Below are 16,211 nucleotides of genomic sequence, written 5' to 3' on the forward strand. Positions count from 1 at the left end.
GACCTGGGGGAATGCTGGGCTGTAGGAAATTTGTGTCAGCCGATGATGTCAGAAGTTTCCCACACAGAAATGTAAGAAACTTTTTTCAGCTAAGTTTGAAATTTGCAGGGGATTCTAGGTAGAAAAAAGTTGGGGGATGCACGCAAGCCATACTTCCCTGGGTTCCCCGGCGGTCTAGTTTTCAGAAATCTCTGGGTTAGGTGGGTTTCCCTAGATGGCTGACGAGCCTGGACCAAAAACGCAGATGACCCCCTTGAAAAACCAGGATGGTTTGTGATAGATAATTTTGATGTCTCCACAATACATTTCGAGCCCTTCCCTGCCACAGGTACTTGGCCCACCCACACAAGTGAGGTACCATTTTGATCAGGGAACTTGGGGAAATGCTGGGTGTGAGGAACTTTGTGGTTTCTTTCTGAATATGGAAAAGTATCGCAAGTAAAATTTGACTTTTGTCACATCTTGGAGTTTGCATGACATTGTGGGTAAGATAACTTGTTGGGATCCACGAGAGAGACACCATTGTGTACTCCCCTGGCTGTTTAGTTTACGTAAATATTTAGAGTTGGTAAATTTTTCCTAGAGAGAATGGACACTTTGTCAGAGAAAGACCGAAAATACAATTACTGTACAACCATCTATTCCTCAAACACACACACATACTGGTTGGATTTGGCACGAGGGTGAGTGATGGTTCAATATATAACATTTTATTAATAGATTTTACAAAAATGAAATGCACTGTTAATAATTGAAAGGACAAAAAACTGAACCAGTGCCATACAGCTCATGAGCTGTAAAGCCACGTAAAGACCCAACGGCTTTACATGCCATTCACACACCTTTCGTACATGATACACACAAGACCATGCGCACCACCAGCCGCGGAACCAACACATTACAAAATTCAGAAAACAAGACAATGTACACCCTGCCAGAGAAAGACAGAAGTCACATCTTGAGGTTTGCATGACATTGTGGATAACTTGTTGGGATCCACGAGAGAGACTCCATTGTGTACTCCCCTGGGTGTTTAGTTTACGTAAATATCTAGCGTTGGTAAATTTTACCTAGAGGGAATGGACACCTTGGCAGAGAAAGACCGAAAATACAAATATTACTGTACAACCATCTACTCTTCAAGTGCTCACACATACTGGTTGGATTTAGCAAGAGGGTGAAATGATGGTTCAATATATAAAAAACTTTTAAAAAGTGATTTCACAAAAAAAAATTGCACTGTTAATAATTGACAGGACAAAAAACTGAACCAGTGACTCACAGCTCGTGAACTGTGAAGCTGTGTCAAGGCCCAACCGCTTTACAGGCCATTCATACACCTTTCATACATGTGACACACACAAAACCATTCACACCGCCAGCCGCGGGCCCAGCTCATTACAACACTCATATCAACAGACAGCGACATTCAAGGGCCCATCACTTTCATACGCCCCACATGCCAGACACAGCAACCACACTGGCTGACGGATTGTGTGGACTGGCGTTTGGCTACCAGTGTGTGTAGTTACCAGCAGCAAGCCATTACTCACACAACACCAGCCAAGTGCCAGTCCACACTCACCACCAGCCAAGCGCCAATCCATGCAGGCTGCCAGCCAAGCGCCAGTCCACACACTGCCAGCCAAGTGCCAGTCCCCGCAAACCACCAGCCAAGTGCCAGTCCACGTACACCACCAGCCAAGCGCCAGTCTGCGTACACTGACAGCCAAGTACTAGTCCACCCACACTGCCAGCCAAGCGCCAGTCCACGCACACTACCAGCCAAGCGCCAATCCACGCACACCGCCAGCCAAGTGCCAGTCCACACACACGGCCAGTCAAGAACCAGTCCACACACACCACCAGCCAAGCACCAGCCACACGCAACGCCATCACATTTTGTTTTTTTTATATATAAAAGAAAACACAAACAAAATTGTAAGTAGATACAAAACTGCAAACACAAAAGCTGTTACTGAATACATCGCACTAATTTCAACCTTGAAACTGAATCAAAAATATAAAACAATACAGACCGGGCAGTTCACTTTAACACTCATGGATCCTTCCCACAAATATTTTGCGTGTGGTACATTCTAAAGCAAGCAGGCACACGCAGTGCAGACTTAGAAGGACACTCGGAACAGTACATATGAGTCTCCTTCCACGTACCTCTTCGCCAACAGACTCTACATCTCCTACTGGGAAAGTCTTTTGTGAGAGGTATGTGATCAGCAAAGTGACGATCTTTCAATCTAGCCACATCCGCCATCTCTCCAACTCTAGGAACACTTGGCTGTTCCACTACAACAAGGCTGCCTATCACAGACTCTAGAAACTGAACAAAAGTCATCCTTGACTCAGGAGAACAATCCTTGAACACAACTTAAACATTAAAAGTTGCTAAGTGGAACAGATAGATAGCCAACTTCCTACACCAAATGTAAGCCTTACGAAGAGCAGTATAAGGTTCCAACCTCTGATCTACTCTGTCAACCCTACCCATGTGCCTACTACAATCTAAAATGCACACGTTTGCGCACTTCAGAGGAGAAGTACATTTATCATGGATGGTAGTCACCATTTAGACATCTCTCCTGTCTGCAGACTTCATAGGTAGGTGTTCCTCACTAGGCAACGCACTGCACTGTCCCTGCTCAAGCTTTTGACAAACAAGTTCTTTTAGGAAACCTTTATGGTTAGAGGGGATTGTGCCGCAAGCAACAGTGTCCACTTTGACCAATTCCCTGAACAACTGCACACTAGTGTAGAAGCTAGCAACATATAATTGGTGGCCTTTGTTAAAAAAGTCCTCTACCAAGTTCCCACATACTTTTCTCACTCACTCCGAAAGCAGAAGGACAACTAGGGGAGTTAGTCCTGGAATCCCTACCAGTGTCCACCCTAAAATTAGAGACATATCCAGTCCTACTGTCACACAGCATATACATCCTAATTCCATAGCATGCCCTCTTGCTTGGAATGCACTGCCTAAAAGCCAAGCGGCCCTTGAATAAGACCAAAGACTCATCCACAGATATTTCTTTCCCTGGAGCATAGATCTCAGAAAATTAATCTGCAACGTGATCAAGGACAGGCTGAATCTTAAAAAGACAGCCACATTCAGGGTGATCTTGTGGCAACGCTAAACCATTATCGACAAAATGCAGCATCCGAAGGAGAAGCAAATACCAATCGCAACTCATTATTGACAGAAAAATAGCCGTTGTTATCAAGGGACTGGTAGACCAATATGAAGACATCGATGACTTCTATATCAAGCCCATCAAAAAAGTTAAACCCAAGAACTTCTTAAACTCTTCCAGATTTGTGGGTGTCCACCGAGTAGCTCTAGAGTGGGGCACTGTTGTCTCTCAAATACTGTTCTGCATACAAATTAGTCTGCTCAACAATCTCTCCAAAAATACATCATCCATAGAAAACTGAAAAAATGTATAGCCAGAAAGTTTTCAGTATCCACTTGTCACCGACCTGTCGAGCCCGACCTTCCGGAGTCCGTGTCTGGCATGTTTTACTTCACCTGACCCGGCAGTCAGACTGAGAAGAGACACCAGGAGTCGCAGTATGACCCGGAAGAGGCTGGTGATGATGGAGTGTGGCAAACACGGAAGACGCATAAATGAGGAAGAAGAGGAGAGACGCCAAGGCTGAAGGTGTAGTAGAGGAAGGAGACCATGGAAAGAGAGGCGAAATAACCCCCAAAGAACCCAATGCACAGTGTAGGAGACCAACAGCTCCATGGACAGCAGAAGAAGAAGCAGACACTCCGTACCGCCAGCTGTCTCCAGAGTCCCGCCACGTCCCAGGAGGGGCGTAGCTTCGCCAGGTGCGTACCCTGGTCCTGGTTTGGGGCCGAACTAGTTAAGTGGGGAAAAGGAGGGAGGGGATTGAACAAAAAAGAATTAGGGGTGTCTAATGATTGTTTTGTTTACCCCCCTCTAATAAATAACCCACTAAAAGAAAATCATTGGAACCTATAAAAAAATGAAAAGAAACAATAAAAACCCATGGATAAAAGAGAAGGGTTCATTGATATTGATGAATGTTTTTTCACTCAACTTTATTAACTAGCACCCCTTACCAGAATGGATATTAAGATGGCACACTACTAATCCACACCCATTAAATATATATAAAGTACAGGGTCTTACCTTCATGTTTGTTTCTATCTAGGGTACTGGAGGAGCACTCTGAGGAACCTGAAAATAATAAGACGTGGTTGATTACAAAGTGGACATTTATGTTACATTCTTCAGAGAAATGTCTATTAGTTGCCTTTTGAAATAAATTACCAAAAGGTAACCCAGTTCCTGATTGTTTGTTTGAACATACAGACCTACGACAGGTCACAGGTGGTGTAGATCCCGGGGACATCCCTTCCATTGATACAGAATGGATGCCTTAACACAACACCTTGTTCAGGGTCAACAGAAACTGGAATGGGCCCTAGGACGCCAGATGTCATCCACAAAGGCTGACTGAGAATTGTTTCACGAGACACTAAAAACACAGATGGAACAGATGGGTAAAATAGCTCAAGAACAACTACAGGTGACTTCTGGGTTAGAGAGTCATGAGACGACCTCATCTAGTGCTCCTATGGTTACTTTGCAGAAGCTGCAACCCGGGATGACCTGGATGCTTTTCTTACTAATTTTGAACATACGACGAGGGCATGTGCATGGTCCCTTGATAAATGGCCCTTTTGTTTATCCCACTTATTGACAGGCGATGCCCAAGCAGCATGTCAAACCGCCAACTCCCAAGGGGATGCCACCTATGAAGAGGTGAAGAAGGTGATATTAGATAGGGCGGGTTTAGATGAAGAAGTCTACAGGATATGCTTTAGACAATAAAGGGGTAGACCTGGCAACAACCCAAAAGTCTTAGACTTCAAATTGAATACGGCAGTTGAAAAATGTCTTAAACCCGACAACCATACTAAAGAAGAGATTGTGGAAAAAATGTGTTAGGAGCAGTTTATAGAAGCCATCCCTCACCATACCCAACGATCGCTGTGCCAACATTCATGACTCAGTTGCAAACAAGCCGTCAAAATGGCCACCACTTTTTCCTGGATTCAACCTCAGTTTTCGTCCCAGGAAATGGACAGACACACCAAAAATCCCTCCAAAGCTGAAAATCTTCATAATGGTCGAAAGCAAAACAAAACGACCAGCGAAAACCGGAAGACCATTCAAACTAAACCAGATTTTCAGATCCCCTCCTGTCCTCAGTGTTTTGAGTGTGGCGAATGGGGCCATATCGCTCGTTTTTGTAAAACCAAGAAAGCTACAGATGAACCGATGGAGGTTAATTATTCCTTGAGCTCCGTTTACTTAACCCAAGAGATGGGGCCCATATTTTTTGTAAGTGTGCAAATTAATCAGAGATGGACAACTGCCTTATTAGACTCTGGGTGTATACAATCGGTTGTACAAGTGGAGCTTGTTTTACCCTCCCAAGTCATACCTGAAAGACACATCTGATGCGTACATGGGAATGTCAAGGAGTATCCTATTGCCAGATTGACCCTTTCTATATCCAATAGGACAACTGAAGTAGGGGTACTCCCTACCCTGCCTGAAGATATCATACTTGGAACCGATAATCCACATTTTATAGAGATCTTTTATAAGATGCTTACTCGAATACATGAAACCCAGAAACAAATCCAAGACCCCACTGCCAAAAATGCCCTACTAGCTCCCGAACCGTGGATGATAGACCATAGTTTCCACTTCACCCAGATGAATGATGTCCTCCAACAACCCATCTGGGAGAAAGCCCGACCGAATAACACCCAGTGTTTTCCACATTTCCAAATAAAAAACTGACTTTTATATAGGATACTAGGGCCCACTGATTCCCCACAATTGTTGGTACCAAAGAGCTTCCAGGACCGGATTATGTTCTATGCTCACTCTCATTTATTAGCCGGACACTTAGGGCCTGAGAAAACGGCTAAAGAAATTCTTCCAAATTTCTATGGGCCTGGTATCTTCGCCCACATAAAGAAATATTGTTTAGAGTGTGAGGTGTGCCAGATAAAGAATCCCTATGTGCCTCCTAAAGCACCCCTCCAACCCTTACCTATAATAGGTGCTCCATTTGAGCGAATAGGAATGGACTTGATAGGCCCTTTACCTAAAACCACTAAAGGATGCCTTTATGCTCTCATTGTTGATCATGCTACCCTGAAGTTTTCTCCCTTCATAATCCTGACACCAAGTCTATTGCAGGAAAACTTATAGAGGTTTTTAACCCGTGTTGGGTTTCCTAAAGAGATCATTACGGACCAGGGCACCCCTTTCATGTCCTGACTCATGACCCAAATTTGTAAACAGCTAAATATCAAACATCCAAAAACCTCAGTGTATCATCCTCAAACAGATAGTTGAAAGGTACAATGGCTCACTCAAACTACTTCTCAAATAGATGCTATCCAGAGAAGTAAAACACTGGGATCAAATGCTTCCACTAGCCCTCTTCGTATTACGAAGCCAGGTGCAGAGTGGTTTAGGGTGCACTTCTTTTGAACTGCTCTATGAACGAAAATCGCTAACCCTTTTAGAAATAACCCAAGAGGCATGGGAGAAAGATATAAATCCTGAAAGGGATCATCTGTTGTAATATACCCCAAAATTAAAAGCTCGTTTCGGGAAACTCTGGGAATTAGTAATGAAAAACGTAGAGAAAAGCCAAGACAAACAAAAATGACTTTACGATTAAGGGAAGAAATTAAGAATATACCAACCAGGCGACTGGATCTTGGTCCTACTTACAAGCTCTCCCCATAAAATAAAATCTGAATGGAGAGGAGGCCCCTTTAAAATCCCAACGAGGATTGGATCCCTTTCATATAGGTTACAAATGGGGAGGCATAGGAAACAGACATTTCATGTAAATCTCTTTAAAAAGTGGTTAGGCCCTTCACCTAAAGACATGCATATCGTGGATACAGAAGATAATGGTCCAACCACTCTAGAACAGCTACAGATCAACGAATAGCTTGCGGGAAAACTGTATGAAGAGTTGAGGAAAATGCTTTGACCCTTCGGTTCTGTTTTCTCCGATGTCCATGGGAAAACACACCTAGCCCAACACTCTATTTCCACTCCAGAAGGAAGTGTAATAAAGCAAAAACCATATCGAATTCCAGCAGGCAGAAGACTAGCTTTCCCTACAGAATTGGAGCAAATGTTGCAGATGAACGTTATAGAGCCCTCGCAGAGCAGCTGGTCTTCTCCCATAGTCATGCTAAATATATACCCAAATATATACCCAAAGTAGATCTTACAAAAGGTTACTGGTAGGACCCATTAAAAGCAGAAGATAAAGACAAAAATGCTTTCTCTACACCATTTGGTTTGTTCCAATTCACAGTACTCCCTTTCAAACTCCATGGAGCCCCTGCTACTTTTCAAAGACTGCTGAACATTGTTCTAAAAAAGCATCTTGACTACTCTTCTGCCTATTTAGACAACATCATTATATTTAGCCGCTCTTGGGATGATCATTTGAAGCATTTATACTCAATTCTGAGTGACTTGATCAAGGCAAATCTTCACATAAATTCAAAAAAATCAAAAGTGGGTTTCAATAAAGTAAAGTATCTAGGATACCAGTGAGGTAATGAATTGATTTTGCCCCAAACGGAAAAGGTTAGAGCTATCACTGAAGTTCCCTTTCCATTCAATAAAAAAGCAGTACGATCTTTCTTGGCATTGGTAGGGTATTATCGTTGGTACATTCCCGGATACTCCATCATAGCTGCCCCCTTAAACGATCTTTAATGAAAGGAACACCTATTGCCAGTTTCCAGAACCCCTCTAAAGAAACAACAAAAGTATTCCAAACCCTAAAAGAGAGAATAACATCTGCCCCGATCCTCACCACCCCAGAATTTGAGAGAGCCTTTATCCTACAAACAGACGTACCTGACATTGGCATAGGGGTCGTCCTTGCTCAGAAAGACGATAAAGGTGTGGAAAGACCTGTTCTATATATTAGCAGGAAGTTGTTCCCCCGTGAGACTGCTTACTCTTCAATAGAAAAAGAATGTTTGTCATCAAGTTCGCGATTGAAAAGCTACATTACTATCTTGAAGGCAAACCCTTTCCCCTATACACAGACCATGCACCCTTAACATGGTTAATCAGAAACAAATGGAACCATCCCAGGGTCCTTAGGTGGTTCCTTTCACTTCAGCTTTTTCAAATCGAAGTGTTCCATAAATCAGGTAAAGCCTTAACTGGGCCAGACTTCCTGTCACGTTTTCCCCTTTTTCCCGATCAGGAAAATCCAGGGATGGGGATGTGTCACCCACCTGACGATTCCGATCTTCCGGAGTCCGAGGCCGGCTTGTTTTACTTCACCTGACTCAGATGTCAGGCAGAGAAGAGAGACCAGGAGTCTCAGCACGATGACGCTGGGGATGATGGAGCACCACAATCCGGAAGACGCATAAACGAGGAAGAAGAGGAAGAACAGTGTCTGCTCGCGTGTTGGCAGAGTAGAGACAGCAAGGGTGAAGGAGTAGCGGAGGAAGGCGACCAAGGAAAGAGTGGCAAGAGAACCCCCAAGGAACCCGATGCCCAGAGGAGAAGAAGCAGAGACTCCTTTCCGCCAGCTGTGTCCAGAGTCCCACCACGTCCCAGGAGGGGCGTAGCTTAGCCAGGTGCGTAGCCGGTTCCTAGTTCAGGGTCAAAGATAGTGAAGTGGGGAAAAGGAGGGAGGGGATTGAACTAAAAAGAATTAGGGGTGTCTAATGATTGTTTTGTTTATCCCCCTCTAATAAATAACCCACTAAAAGAAAATTATTGGAACCTATCAAAAAATTAAAAGAAACAATAAAAACCCAAAGATAAAAGAGAAGGATTCAGGCAATATTTCTGAGGACATTGATATTGTTCAATTTTTTTTCACTCAACTTTATTATCTAGCACCCCTTACCAGAAAGGATAGTAAGATAGCACTCCACTAATCCATACCCATTAAATATATATAAAGGACAGGGTATTACCTTTATGTTTGTTTCTATAGAGGGTACTGGCGGAGAGGAACTCTGAGGAACCTGAAAATAATAAGACGTGGTTGATTACAAAGTGGACCTTTATGTTACATTCTTCAGAGAAATGCTTATTAGTTGCCCTTTGAAATAAATTACCAAAAGGTAACCCAGTTCCTGAGTGTTTGCTTGAACATACAGACCTACGACAGGTCACAAGTGGTGTAGATGCCGGGGCCATCCCTTCCATTGATACAGAATGGATGCCTCAATACAACACCTTGTTCAGGGTCAACAGAAACTGGAATGGGCCCTAGAATGCCAGATGTCGTCCACAAAGGCTGACTAAGAATTGTTTCACGAGACACTAAAAATACAGATGGAACAGCTGGCTAAAATAGCTCAAGAACAACTACAGGTGACTTCTGGGCTAGAGAGTCATGAGACGACCTCATCTGGTGCTCCTGTGGTGACTTTGCAGAACCTGCAACCCGGGGATGACCTGGATGCTTATCTTACTAATTTTGAACATAGGGCAAGGGCAGGTGCATGGTCCCTTGAGAAGTGGCCCTTTTATTTAGCCCCCTTATTGACAGGCGATGCCCATGCAGCATATCAAACCACCAACTCCCAAGGGGATGCCACCTACGAAGAGGTGAAGAAGGTGATATTAGATAGGGCGGGTTTAGATGAAGAAGCCTACAGGATACGCTTTAGTCAAGAAAGAGGTAGACCTGGCGACAACCCAAAAGTCTTAGCGGCATATTCTCAAGGCGCTATCGCCGAGTTAACGGCACTTTACCGCAGCCAAACTCGCGATAAAGTTACCTCCCCATTCACAAGCCGGTGCTAACAGCCCATATCACCAGTTTTCTGGCAATAGCATCCTCAAAAAACATCGCCACAGATGACTCCGGCAACTATCGCTAATGAGATGCAGAGTAGGCGTTCCCGTGCAGAAAGCCGCGACAACACCACTCCACAACATTCTCAACGCCCAGCCAGATCGGCGATAAGATCACAAAACATGAGCTAAGGCGCGTTAGCAGCAGGAAATTAACACCTTCTCTGACCTGGTGCAAAGTCGGACAACAACCTGAAACAGACAAGGGAGCACAGCCCATAGCCAAACATGAAGAACAACAGATGCCCCCGGGCAACTGAACATGCAGCCTGGAGCCCCAATAGGGCAACAACACCCACCGCCACCACCCCCAGGAACACCCCCTCCAAAGCCCCCCACCCCCCGCCTGTACCAACACTGAGGCAGCGCAGACAAAGACAGCGACCTGCTGAAAATGCACCAACCTCACAGACCCAACACCAGGACATGTCATTGTCCACCACAGGCTCAAAAGGACAACCATCCTATGCATCCTGACCACCATTGCCCACAGACCAACGGTACCAACACAGCGGACAACCAACCTCCCTCCGCAGATAAAGCTGCTGGCTGTGCTGCACCTGTTGGCCTCTGGTACCTTCCAACCAACAACTGCCAGATTCGGAGGAGTCTTACAGCCAGCCACATCCAAGCCCCCCCACAACTGTCTTGGATGCCATCATCAGCTTGGTACCACACTACCTATCCTTCCCCCACACTGCGCAGGAACAGCTGGAGACCAAGCAAGGTGTCAAAGCCAAAGCTGGTTTCCCTCACGTGTCAGGGGGCAATTGAATGCACACATGTCCTACTTGTGCCCCCTGGTGACACTGCACACAATATCCGCTACCGAAAGCACATGCATACCATCACTGTGCAGGCAACAGTGGGCCACCTGGAAATCTCCACCAACGTCGACGCCAACCGCCCATTCCGAGTGCATGAGTCCTACATCTTCCGACAGCCCATTATCACCCGGCGCTTCTTGGCTGGCACCTACGAAAATGCGCTGCTCGTTGGCAAGTACCAAATGAACACACTACACACCTCAACTCCACAACCATGCAACTCACAACACTGGGAATGCACACATCACAAACTCACATACAACATGCCAAACAACATGCCCACCCACCAGACAGGACAGCACAACTTACTCTGGCAACCTGGGCCAGCCATGCACATAAGCCATCAAATGCATGGCACCTCAGCCACACGATAGCAGATTGTGGGAAGAGGGGGACCAGGCATGTGCGAAGGAGGCAACTGACACATGAATGAGAATTTACACAATGCCAATTGTGGTGTGGAAGCGATGGCCAGACTGCAGTATGCAGACCACTTACATATCCATGTCGACATACACCGCTGGTGTATGCAGTGTAGTGGACAGTGGATGCAACCATGTCACCCCTGCCAGTGGGGAAGATCCCGGAAATGTAGCTTGTTACGTCCCCCCTGTAAGCGTGAGCAGAGTGGGCTGGCCCGGCGTTCGCCAGGCCAGCGTGGGGGTGTGAATAAAAAGCAAATAGCTCTAGGCATGGTCCTCTTCCGGAATGCCCAATGTCTCTGCCAGGGCGTCACCCATCACCCTTCCACGAGGCCGTCGCCATGAGCGGTGTTGCCTGGGATCCTGTGCGCCTGCTGCATCCCGGGCCGCAGGTCCCTGTACCAGTCCTGCCGGGCCCTGAGCACCCAGTCCTCAGTGCACACCTGTCGACACTGGCGTGTGTCAAAGAGGGCACACCACGTGCCGGTGCAAGCTCCAACCCGGTGTGCCGCAACCTGGCAGCCTCCTCAGACCATCACGGCCTCTGCAACACCGGCCCACAGTACCCCCTTCACGTTGATGTACTCCACCTGCATGCACAGCGGAAAAGTAGGTCACACATTTGGAACGGAGTCTTGATTACACTATGGCAGAGAACATCAATTATGGCTAGTTTTATCTCTCTATACTCCCTTCGATGTGGTGCCACCAAGTGTGTGCATAGCATTCCATCCACACGTGTCCGCGGGCCCAAGCGGACTACTGCCCTCGGGCCACGCTGCATTCGAGTCGGAAGCACATGTGGGACTGAGTCTTGGTTTGTCAATGGCAGATTACATATCATTGCACGCAAGTAGAGGTCTGAGAGGAAGACGCGTGTCAGTCAGGAGGAAAAAAGGATCATTGTTACAGAGATGATCGAACTCTACCGACAACTGCCCTGGTGTCACTAACTCTGTGCATCGAAAGACAACAACACGTGGCTGTGGTGCCTTGCTGACAGCTGCCTCCGGCCTACGCTGCGGGCAAGTAGGTCACACATTTGGAACTGAGTCGTGATCATACATTGTCCGAGTTCACACATTAATGCAGAGTTTACTTTACTGTACTCCCTTTGATGTGGTGACACCAAGTCTGTGCCTGGAATCCCAGCCACACGTGTCTGTGGGCCCTTGATGACTACGCCATCGGCCTACACTGCGGTCCAGCAGGCCTCACACTAATCCAATCCAGTCTGTACCAGGCAGGACACGTCATCGTTGCTGACTGAACACCCGCTTGGCTCTGGTGCTTTTGCCTCCGTCAACCACAAGTCACCCCCAAATGCCATGGCCTATGCTGACCGCTGCCTCAGGCCTACACTGTGGTCGAGTAGGTCACACATTTCGAATTCAGACTTGATTTATTTATGGCTGACTTGATGTCATTGTACAGGCCTCATCGCAGACTGCATCCCCTTTCAGCCCCGGTGCCTCTAAGTCTGTTCCTTGAAACTCATGGACACTTTCTGGTTGAACTTTGGTGGCGACTGAGTCCATGGAGTCGGGGATATTGTTTTCGTCACCCTCATGTATACTGACTTTGTGGCAAAAACGATGCCGTGGCATTTCACTCCTCCATTTGCTGCTTCTGGACAGCTTCCACCCTCTGCATCATGCACTGGAGGACACCTTCCACTGTCCCCCGCAACCCTCCGCCACATTCACCTCGGACATTGATGAGGACCCGCTCAGCTCGGGTGGCCCATCTGACTGCACCGCAAGTCACCATCCCGTGGTGGGGGCCTGCGCCGGCCGCAGTGCATCCGGGGCCACTAACTCTGTGCAGCTCAATCCAGGGACCCTGTCTTCTGATATATTGGATGGCCTCTGAGACGATGGCCTTGGGATCATAGACGCCATGTGTCTGTGGCCCTGCGCTGTCCCCTGCCTTCGGCCTCAACTGCGTTACACCAGGGCTCACACATCAAATCGAGTCCTGAGCGGTCCGGACTATGCATCACTGCAGGAGGCACACGCCACCACCGCCAGGTCCACCTCCAACCGCCAACTGCAAGAGTCGAAACAGTCGTACAGGCAGACTAACTGAGTTGCTCACACTTGTGGTGAATGCCATCATCTGCCCGATACCCTGCTTGGCACTCCAGGTGCCCCAAACTCAGTGCAATGCAAATCACGGACACTTCTGTTTGCATATTGGGTGGCCTCTGTACTTGCTCGGGCTACCTCCATGATGCTCCGCTGTTGTCTCAGTTATGCTGGTGTTTTCTGTTTCCGTTTTACTGCTATTCACTGCTCACGTTTTTGCCAGCACCAACAACTCCTTGTGGGCTAGCTTACACTCACCCTACACACATTCAGCACAGGCCTCACTGTACATGTGGCCCTGCCAATAAAGGGGCCTGTCGCACGTGCCCGTGGCCAGTTCCACAAACTATCTGCATGTGTCCTTGTGTTAATGAAGTATGCATGAGGGCCCCGGGCCCGACAACATTACATTGTGTTGTGTACAGCGGACGCCAATAAGTTACCGCAGGTAGCGTGTTAGACCTTGGACATGTAGCTTTATCGTCACCCACTCAATACGTTAGAGGAGTGTACTGGGCCATTGTAGGCACGTCCAGAGTGGGTGTGTGAATGATAACTGCGTGCCTCTGGACGTGGTTCAGAATTGTAAATGAGCACATGCATGTGTCTCTGTCGTAGTGTGGGTCTCCTTGGTGTGGTGTAGGTGGTCCCTGAGGGGAACTGGACATCCATGCATGTGGTCTAGTTCTTGTTCCATGGATTTAGGCCCCACCCGCACCTGTTCGGCCACCTCCTTTTGTCATTCTGACACCTGGCATTGGAATGCGATGTGTGCCTAGGTGACGTGCTGGGAGCCAGCCGTGGTGGCAGGTGCTTCCTGCTGTGTGGTCTGCGCAGGAGCTGGGATCTTCGCAGTGTGGCTTGGATGCCCTGCTCCTGGGGGTGGGTTGCCTAAGATGTCCATGGGCTGTTGTAGGGCGTCGGTGCCGATGGTGGGGTGGTCCTCTCCAGCATCACTGATGGGTAGTCTGGTCTGCTCTGCTGGATGTGTTGTTTGTCCCTCTGCAATGTGAAGGGGAGATGCATGTTGACATGTATGTTGGCGCATTGTAACATGCAGACTGTATGACTATGTACATTGTGACAGTTTGGGAGGTGCTGGATTTTGATGCAGGATAGTGGACATTTGGACTACATGACAGATGTGGGTTTGTAGGCGTACATTTCCTACTCACAGTTTCCTGCTCTGTTAGATGTGGTTGACCTGTTTCAGTGCAAGAGCCCAGCCAGTTGTGTCATCAATCAATCAATCAATCAATCAATCCATTTATAGAGCGCGCTACTCACCCGTGAGGGTCTCAAGGCGCTGTGGGGGGGGGGGGGGGGTGCTGCTACTGCTCGAATAGCCAGGTCTTGAGGTGTTTCCTGAAGGTGAGATGGTCCTCGGTCAGTCGTAGGTGTGCAGGGAGGGAGTTCCATGTTTTGGCTGCCAGGTAGGAGAACGAACTTCCTCAGGTGGTGGTTCTGCAAATCCGTGGGCCGGTGGCGAGGGCGAGGCTGGCGGAGCGGAGCTGGCGGGTGGGAGTGTAGAACGAGTGGCAGTTGTTGAGGTATTCGGGGCTCATGTTGTGGAGTGCGTTGTGTGAGTGGGTGAGGAGCCTGAACGTGATCCTCTTGCTGACGGGGAGCCTGTGCAGGTTTCTCAGGTGGGCGGATATGTGGTTGTGGCGAGGGATGTCGAGGATGAGTCGTGCGGAGGCGTTCTGTATGCATTGTAGTCGTTTCTGGAGTTTGGCGGTGGTTCCAGCATATAGGGCGTTTCCGTAGTCCAGTCGGCTGGTGAAGAGGGCCTGGGTGACGGTCTTTCTGGTTTCGGTGGGGATCCACCTGAAGATCTTTTGGAGCATGCGCAGGGTGTTGAAGCAAGAGGACGAGACGGCGTTGGCTTGCTTGGTCATCGTGAGGGAGGAGTCTAGGATGAATCCCAGGTTGCGGGCGTGGTCCGAGGGTGCCGGCGCGGAGCCCAGCGCTCCGGGCCACCAGGTGTCATCCCAGGCAGAAGGGGATTGTCTGACGATGAGGACCTCCGTCTTGTCTGAGTTCAGCTTCAGGCGGCTGAGCTTCATCCATTCTGCGACGTCTTTCATTCCTTCTTGGAGGTTGGTTTTGGCGGTGGCTGGGTCTTTGGTGAGAGAGAGTATCAGCTGGGTGTCGTCGGTGTAGGAGATGACGTTGATGTTGTGTTTGTGTGAGATGGAGGCGAGGGGGCTCATGTAGATATTGAAGAGGGTTGGGCTGAGCGAGGAGCCTTGGGGTACGCCGCAGATGATCTCGGTGGCGCTGAGCGGAAGGGAGGGAGGCAGACTCTCTGGGTTCTGTCTGAGAGGAATGAGGTGATCCAGTCCAGGGCCTTTCCTTGGATCCCAGTGTTGAAGAGGCGGGTTATTAGGGTGCGATGGCATACGGTATCAAAGGCTGCCGAGAGGTCCAGGAGGATGAGAGCGGTTGTTTCTCAGTTGTCCATCATGGTCCTGATGTCGTCGGTGGCTGCGATGAGGGCGGTCTCTGTGCTGTGGTTGGCTCGAAATCCAGACTGGAACGGGTCGAGTGAGTTGTTTGTCTCGAGGAATGCAGTCAGCTGTTTATTGACGGTCTTCTTGATGACTTTCGCCGGGAAGGGAAGAAGAGAGATGGGGCGGAACTTTTTGAGGTCTTTGGGGTCCGCTGTGGGTTTCTTCAGAAGGGCGTTGATTTCTGCGTGTTTCCAGCTCTCAGGGAAGGTGGCTGACGTGAAGGAGTTGTTAATGACGTTGCGGAGGTGGGGTGCGATGATGATGTCGGCTTTGTTGAAAATATGTTGGGGGCATGGATCCGGGGGGGAGCCGGAGTGGATAGTGTTCATGACGTGAGTGGTGTCTTCAGTGCTGATGGGGGTCCAGGCGCGGAGAGTGGTGGTCGGGGTCGTTGGTTCGGTGACTGGAGGCGGAGTCTGGGGTC

The sequence above is a fragment of the Triturus cristatus genome, chromosome 3_2, assembly GCF_964204655.1.
Source record: "Triturus cristatus chromosome 3_2, aTriCri1.1, whole genome shotgun sequence".
Lineage (NCBI taxonomy): Eukaryota > Metazoa > Chordata > Amphibia > Caudata > Salamandridae > Triturus > Triturus cristatus.